This window comes from Gossypium arboreum, chromosome 6, assembly GCF_025698485.1.
Source record: "Gossypium arboreum isolate Shixiya-1 chromosome 6, ASM2569848v2, whole genome shotgun sequence".
Taxonomy (NCBI): Eukaryota; Viridiplantae; Streptophyta; class Magnoliopsida; order Malvales; family Malvaceae; genus Gossypium; species Gossypium arboreum.
Genome location: NC_069075.1, coordinates 89,011,565 through 89,020,379, shown reverse-complemented (window position 1 = coordinate 89,020,379; position 8,815 = coordinate 89,011,565).

Here is an 8,815-nt window from a genome sequence, read left to right as displayed (position 1 = left end):
ATCATTTACTTACCTACAAAAGATACATTCTATAATAAATAATCAACTCAATTAATTATACTACTCAAATAACTAACTAAAACTTACAAATAATGTACCATTAGGAACTGAAACTTTCTTATTCATATTTATTGATTTCGGTTAACCAAGAAGCCACATAGTCAAACATATTCTTTTACTTCACTCAATAATCATAAACCAAATATATCTCATATAAATGACATATATTTTAATTTGCTAAAGCATTATGTAATAAAACATAACACATCCATTATTATTTTAAAACCGAAAGACATGATCAACACCAATATACATATATATATCCAATAGATTATGAATCTGCATATATCTTTTCCACATTATAAATCAAAGCATACTAATATAATCAAGAACTAAATTACCAGTCAAGTAACTACCTTATTTTAATTTCAGCATATAACCGAACATATCTAACAACTAAACTTAATTATTAAAAATCAACTTCACATAAGTATCTAATCTTAGATTGAACCACATTCAAATTATCCAAATATTCCATATAGATATATACTTATCGAGACCAATACATTCATATCACTTCCAACGTCATTAATCAATTTTAATACTCAAAACACATATCTTAAATGCCTCTCATCCATAGCACATAACATGATAATCAAAATAAGCTCAACCCATAATTTAACCAAAACCAAACTCAAGCATAATAATTAAGCCATTTCAATGTGTAAAACACCTACCAAGAACATCATCTATTCATAATACTTAATACTTTGACAAAAACGAATTTAACCCACAATCAAGCATAATCGAATTATCAAAACCAAGCTCACTAAACATTATAATTAAGCACACATAAAACCAAGTCTAAGCATAATTAGAAAGCCATTTTCACATGGCTTTATATACATAACCAAATTCCACATTTCAAAACTATGTTCCAGCCTATACATGCCATAGTTCAAGTTCAACTATTTAAATACCAAAGTTGTGGATAGTGTGATAGACTTTGCTGACGATCCCCGAGCTTGTAACTTGAATCTAAGAAATCTATAAAATGGGAACACACATAAAAACACAGGGTAAGCTTTTAAAGCTTAGTAAGTCATAGGCAAATAAACAACTCTATGACATTATCAACCGAATTAAACCAAGACAACTTATAATATTATAACACATTTAAATCCAAACATATAAAGTTCATAATATATATAAATATTCATTCATAAAAGTCACCTTGACGGAATGCTCATATCACCAAATTATCATATTACTATTTAATTTCCAAAGCCAAATATATTATTATCAACCTAATTCACATACACACAAACACACAAACTCATGAGTCATAATATATTTCCTTATACATATATAAACTATGTAACCGAATACACATAATCACACATGCAATATTTTAAGGCTCGTTTCAATAATAGTTTCAAGACCAAATACACTTACCTCATTTTAGGTAACAACAAGCTAATTCATACCTGGCTTGTAACACCCCAAACCCGGCCTGAAAGTTTGGCTCGAATCTGGCGTGTCACATTGAAGTGTTTTTCGGAAACCATGTTTCCATTAAAAACCCTTCTTAATAATTAAAAACTTATACCCTTTTTAAACCTTGTTAGAAAATCTCAACTAAATAACATTCTTAACAACTTTGTAAAAATCTTAGCAGTTGCAGAAGCTTAATTTAAAAATAAATACGGATATGTGATGTTTTGAAAAACAGTAGTTGTTTTGGAAAACCGTGTTCTAATACTAGCAATTATAAGAACAATAAGTAAAATTTCAAATTTGAAATCCAGAAAATTACAACAGCTTTACTACAACCCACATAAAACATTTAAAAGTAATAATCAAAACTATAAAATAAACAGTGTGTGTGGCTTCCTCCGAGCCCCTCGCAGACTCCGATCCGTCTAAGGCTAGAAATTACCGAAAGGTTAATAAACGGGGTGAGTTTACGAAAACTCATGTGAAATCCCTACTATAAAAGGAACAATCGGTCATATAAAAGAATTAAAAGTCCGCCCAAACCTTACTTACGGTTTCAAGATCAATTGGGCCTTAGCCCACTATAACAGACGATGTCGATGGGCTTTAACCCATTACAAAATAAAAACATTATCGAACTAGAATCGTAATCGAATCGAATCGAATCGGTGACAAAATCAAAATCGAATCGATGTCGTAATGTAATCAAAATCGAATCAATATCGTAATGTAATCAAAATCGAATGTGAATACAATCCCAACCCAATCCACCAGTATACACCCCATACCAACCTTACACCATGTGGGAGACTACTCGACCCACTCAACCGCTACACACCATAAAAATTGCAATGAGGTCGCGGATATTGTGACGAAGTCACCAGATCTGAATATTGTGGCTAGGCCACCGAGCAGATATATATATGTCGCGAAGTTACCAGATTGCGGCGAGGTGCGGATATTGTGACGAAGTCACCAGAACAGATATATGTGGCGAGGCCACCAAATTGCAGCGAGGTTGCCAGAACGCTTCCTCCATCAATATAACCATATCCTATGCAACAGATATACATGTCATCGCATCTAACATACAGAATCAGAATATCATGTCCATATTTGAATCAACCAATCACAGTCAAGTCATTCATATGACCAACATATATTCACAATCAACCACAACCACACGGTCAAAGTAAGTCACCACTTGCCCACAAGGGCAAAACAGTCATTTAACACCCTAGGGGTAAAATGGTAATTTTACCCCACAAGGGTATCTCGGTAATTCTACCTTACAGGAGTATTTCAGTAATTCTACCCTACAAGGGTATTTCGATATTTCTACCCTACAAGGGTATTTCGGTAATTTTGTAAATCGAGGGTAAAACAGTAATTCTGTAAATCAAGGGTACTTTGGTAATTTTACAAGTTGAGGGTATTTCAATAATTTTATAGGTCAAGAGTATTTCAGTAATTTCACAAATCAGGGGTATTTTGGTAATTTTACAAACTAGGGGTATTTTGATAATTTTACAAACCAGGGGTATTTTGGTAATTTTGTAAACCAAGGGTATTTTGGTAATTTTACAAACCAGGGGTATTTTGGTGATTTTATAAACCAAGGGTATTCTAGTAATTTTACAAACTAGGGGTATTTTGGTAATTTTGTAAACCAAGGGTATTTTGGTAATTTTACAAATTGAGGATATTTGGGTAATTTTATAAACCGGGGGTACTTTGGTAATTTTACAACTGGGGGTATTTCAGTAATTTGGTAAACTAAAGTATTCTAAACAGGGATAACAATACGAATAGACCTAAAGCCCATTCTCGGCCCAAATGGACCCACACACTCGTGTGGCCCTTTTAGCCCAAATCTAGCCACAGATATGAGATTCACCTAGCCTAGTCCAATATTTACTACACAATCAAACAACTTATCCAATTGGGCCTGTAGGCCCATTGGACCCACATGGCCTCTTTCGGCCCATCGCGGCCCGAAGTAGCCATCCTACAACTAGAGTAGTGAGAAATACACACTTGATTGGAGACTGGAGTTAATCCACGCTCCGAGCATTCTTAGCCGACGCCCAACCCAAACGAGCACACCATAAAGTGAAAGGGATCAGCCAAGAAAGGTACCTTTACTCTCATCATGGTTCCCTCTATTTAAAGCCAGCTTCGCAACCACTCTTATGTTAGCTTCCCGATGTGGGATCCCTCCAACATCAGAGTTTAAATTCAACACCAACTCTCGCCGCCCCCCTGTTAGCAAAATAAATGTTCCTTGCTTGCCATGGGATTCAAACCCATGCGTCCCCTCAGATGTTCCACACGCTACTTGCCACTAAGCCACAAGGCTTTTTGTGTTATATTTTATCCCCAGTTAATTATAAGGTCTAAAGGCCAAAGTCCAGGTTCCCTTAAAAAAAAACCAAAATAAATTGCAAGAGCCAAGGCTTGAACCTAGGCTCCCATACAACCTTAATGACGCCACAACCACAAGACTACAACCTTCCTTGTGTCATTTATTTACCACAATAATTTAAAAGGCACTCATCTAAGCATCCAGGTTTTTTTCACTTAATACCAAAATTTTTGCTAAAGCCCAAGTTTGAACCCAAGATTTCTCCAACACTTCTCAAAGCCATTAACCACTAAAGCAAGCCTTCAACTACGAAATTTTCACGCACAACAGAATATTATAACCTGCCTTCAACCGCTCCCATGCTCAAGGCCCAAAACTTCTAAGCCCAAATTTTGGGTGTTACATGGCTATTTAGCTCATTTTACACATTCAATCTCAAGCCATCTATGCCCGATGAACCACTCGGAATTGGATAGGACACTCGAATAATCACATGTATATCGTACATTGCCAATGTCCCAGATGTGGTCTTACATGTAATCACAAATCGATGCCATTGTCCCAGACAGGGTCTTACTTGTACACATATATCAGAATCACATATCGATACCATGGTCTTACTCGCACACATATATCAGAATCCTATGTCATGACATATGTATCCTAAGTATTCCTAAGGTTCATACGGGGCTTTCAGACATTGTAACTCGGTCGAAACAAATTCGAAAATGTAGTAGTCAAGCCTTTTCATATTCGGCCATAATAAATATAAATTCATACCTTTCATAATAGCATATATATATATATATATATATAGCATTTAACTACAATTAAACACGTCTACTTACTCATAAACTTACCTCAGACGTTGTAAAAAGGAATAGGGCAGCTAGTCGACGACTTTCGTCTTCCCCTGATCCAAATCTGAGTTCTTTGGTTCTTGATCTAAACATATTCAAATTAAGTTCATTCAAACATATTATCATTCAATTTAGTCAAAAAACACATATATGGACAAATTACCATTTTACCCTTGACATTTACAATTTTTTCAATTTAGTCCCTATTGCACAAAACACAAAATACACCAAATTTCTCCATACCCAAGCTAGGCTAAATATTACCCATGTCTATACAAGCCCATATAATTCATTTATTTCATATTTTAGTCTCTCAAATTATTATTTTTTGTAAATTACTCAAAATCATCAAAAACTCCAATACAAAATATGTTAATCTAAAACTTATCTTTCATATTTCATCATCAAACAACAATAATCACAAGCTCTCAACAATGCCATAACTCAAAATATTCACCAAAAGAAAAAATTCAAGCATGGGTTTTGTAGTATTCAAAGCAACGATCTCAAAAACGTAAAAATTATCAAAAACTGAGCAAAAACGAACCTTGATTGAGCTTCCAAAGTGCCGAATACCTAGCTTCTTTTTCTTTTCTTTTTTTATTTGTTATTTCGGTGGATGAAACAAGAATATGAACATTAATATTTAATTATAGGTTTTTTTATAACATATATATAAGTTATTAAGTATTTTACAAATTTAACCTTTTAAAATTAATATAAAACCATTATAACATATGCCTATTATCGTCCAAACAATATACTAATGGAATATTTACAACATAAACACTCTAATTTAAAAAGCCATTAACAATTATGTTCCTTTTAGAAATGACCACCAAATTTCCCTTTTACACGATTAAGTCGTTTTATTTAATCGGATACCTAAACAACAAAATTAAATCACGAAAATTTCACAGATATAATTTCACACAAAATAAACATAAAAAAATAATTTTAAAATATTTTTCTAACTCGAACTCGTGGTCCCAAAACCATTGTTTCGATTAGGGTCTGAATCGGGCTGTTACAACTCTCCCCCCTTAGGGATTTTCGTCCCCGAAAATCTTACCGGTGAATAGGTTCGGATAATGTTCTTTCATTGCACCCTCTGGCTCCCACGTTGCTTCCTCAACTTCGTGTTTATGCCACAGTACTTTAACTAACGAAATTTTCTTATTTCGCAACTCTTTAATCTCGCGAGCCAAAATACTAATCGGTTTTTCCTTGTACATCATATCGGGCTTAATCTCAACCTCAGCCGGACTAATCACATGTGAAGGATCGGATCGATATCTACAAAGCATTGAAACATGGAATACATTGTGGATCTTTTCTAGCTCAGATGGCAACAATAGTCTATAAGCAACCGGCCCGATACGTTTTATAACCTCATACGGCCCAATAAACATCAGACTCAATTTGCCTTTACGACCGAATCTGAGTATCTTCTTCCACGGCAAGACTTTCAAAAAGACTTTATCTCCGATCTAAAACTCTATATCTTTACGTTTAAGTCTGCATATAATTTCTGATGGTCTGATGTTGCTTTTAGATTTTCACGAATCACTTTCACTTTCTGTTTAGTTTCTCTGATCAGGTCAACCCGTGTATCTTATTTTCACTGAGCTCAGTCCAACACAATGGTGTACGACATTTACGACCATATAAAGCCTCATAAGGTGCCATTTTGATACTCGACTGAAAGCTATTATTATACGCAAATTCAATCAGAGGTAGGTATCATTACCACGTACCTTCAAAATCAAGAATGCAACATCTCAATATATCCTCAAGTATCTGAATGATTCGCTCAGACTGACCATCTATTTGCAGATGGAAAGTAGTGCTGAAATGTAATTTCGTACCTAGTGTATCTTGCAGCTTCTTCCAAAACTGCGATGTAAATCTCAAATCTCTATCCGAACCGATAGATATAGGCACACCATGCAATCTTACAATCTGAGAAACATATAATTCAGCCAGCTTATCAAGCGAGTAGTCTGTATGTATCGGAACAAAGTGAGCCGATTTAGTCAATCAATCCACAACAACCCAGATTGCATCTTTCTTGCTCGGTGTCAACAGTAAACCAGATACAAAATCCATAGTAACTCTGTCCCACTTCTACTCAAGTATCATGATCGGCTGAAGCATTCCAGAAGGTACCTGATGTTCAGCTTTTACTGGTTGACTTACTAAACATCTTGCAACAAAGTCAAAAATGTCTCGTTTCATACCATGCCACTAGTAAAGTTGTTTCAGATCATTATACATATTTGTACTACCTGGGTGAATAGACAACCGATTACTATGATCTTCATTCAAAATCATTTGAAACAATTCTGAATTCCTCGGAACACATATTCAATTTCTGAATTTCAAACAGTCATCAGCATCAACTCTGAATTCTGAATCAGCATCTGTCTCATATTGGACTTATTTTGCTAACAATTCATTATCCACCTTTTAGGCATTACATATTTGTTGAACAAATAACGGTCTAGCTTTCAATTTAGCTACTATCGAACCATCATCGGACATGGCCATATGCTCATTCATTGCACGTAAAGCAAACAATGATTTTTGGCTTAAAGCATCAGCAACAACATTAGCCTTTCCCGGGTGATAGTCAACCACAAGCTTGTAGTCTTTTAACAATTCTAACCGTCGGTGTTGTCTCAAATTCAGATCTTTTTGATTCATCAAGTATTTCAGGCTTTTGTGATCAAAATAAACATGACATTTCTTACCGAATAGATAATGACGCCAAATTTTCAACGTAAACACAATAGCTGCCAATTCTAGGTTGTGCGTCGGATAGTTCTTTTCATGTGGCTTTAACTGTCTTGAGGCATAAGCTATAACTTTACCTTTCTACATCAAAACACAGCCCAAACCATTTAAAGATGCATCACTATAGATAACAAATTCTTTACTCGATTCTAGTTGAACTAGCACTGGGGCTTCGGTCAAAAGGGCTTTCAACTGATCAAAACTTTTCTAGCACTTCTCTGACAACTTGAACTTAGCATCTTTCTGTAATAGCTTCGTCATCGGAGCTGTAATCATAGAGAAACCTTTTACAAACTGTCTATAGTAACCAGTAGATCCTAGAAAACTTTAGATTTCAGAAACATTCCTCGGAAGTTTCCAATCAAGTATAGCTCAAATTTTTCTCGGATCAACCCGAATACCCGATGCTAATATAACATAACCCAGAAAACTGATTTCTCTTAACTAGAACTCACATTTACTGAACTTCGGATACAAATGGTTATCTCACAAAGTCTGTAATACAAGTCTCAAATGTTCAGCATGTTCAGTTTCATCATGAGAGTAGATCAAAATTTCATCTATAAACACGACCACAAACCGATCCAGATACGGTCTGAAGATCCGATTCATCAAATCCATGAAAGCAACAGGTACATTAGTAAGTCTGAATAGCATAACCAGAAACTCATAGTGTCTGTACCTTGTTCGAAAAGCAGTCTTTGGCACATCAGAGTCTTTAACTTGCAACTGATAGTAGCCTAATCTCAAATCTATCTTCGAAAACATTGTAGCCCCTTTCAGTTGATCAAACAGATCATCAATCCGTGGCAACGGATACTTACTCTTTATATTCACCTTATTAAGCTGTCTATAGTCGATGCCCATTCTCATAGTTCTATCTTTCTTTTTCACAAACAACACAGGTGCACCCCACAGAGAGAAACTCAGTCGCGCGAAACCTTTATCTGTCAACTCTTGCAACCGAGCTTTCAATTCTTTTAATTCTGTAGGTGCCATTCTGTATGGAGCTATAGATATCGGATTTGTCTCAGGCATTAACTCAATACCGAACCTTACCTTATGAATAGGTGGCAAAACTAGTAATTCTTCAGGAAACACATCTAGATACTCACATACAACTGGCACTAATTCAATGTTTCTTTCAGCCACTTTACTGTCAAGCACATAGGCAAAATAAGCTTCATAACCTTTTTTCACATATTTCTGAGCTAGCATCGAAGAAATCACTACTGGTAAACCATTCAAATCACTAGATTCAATTCGAATGACCTCATTATTCTGGCTCCATAGATTA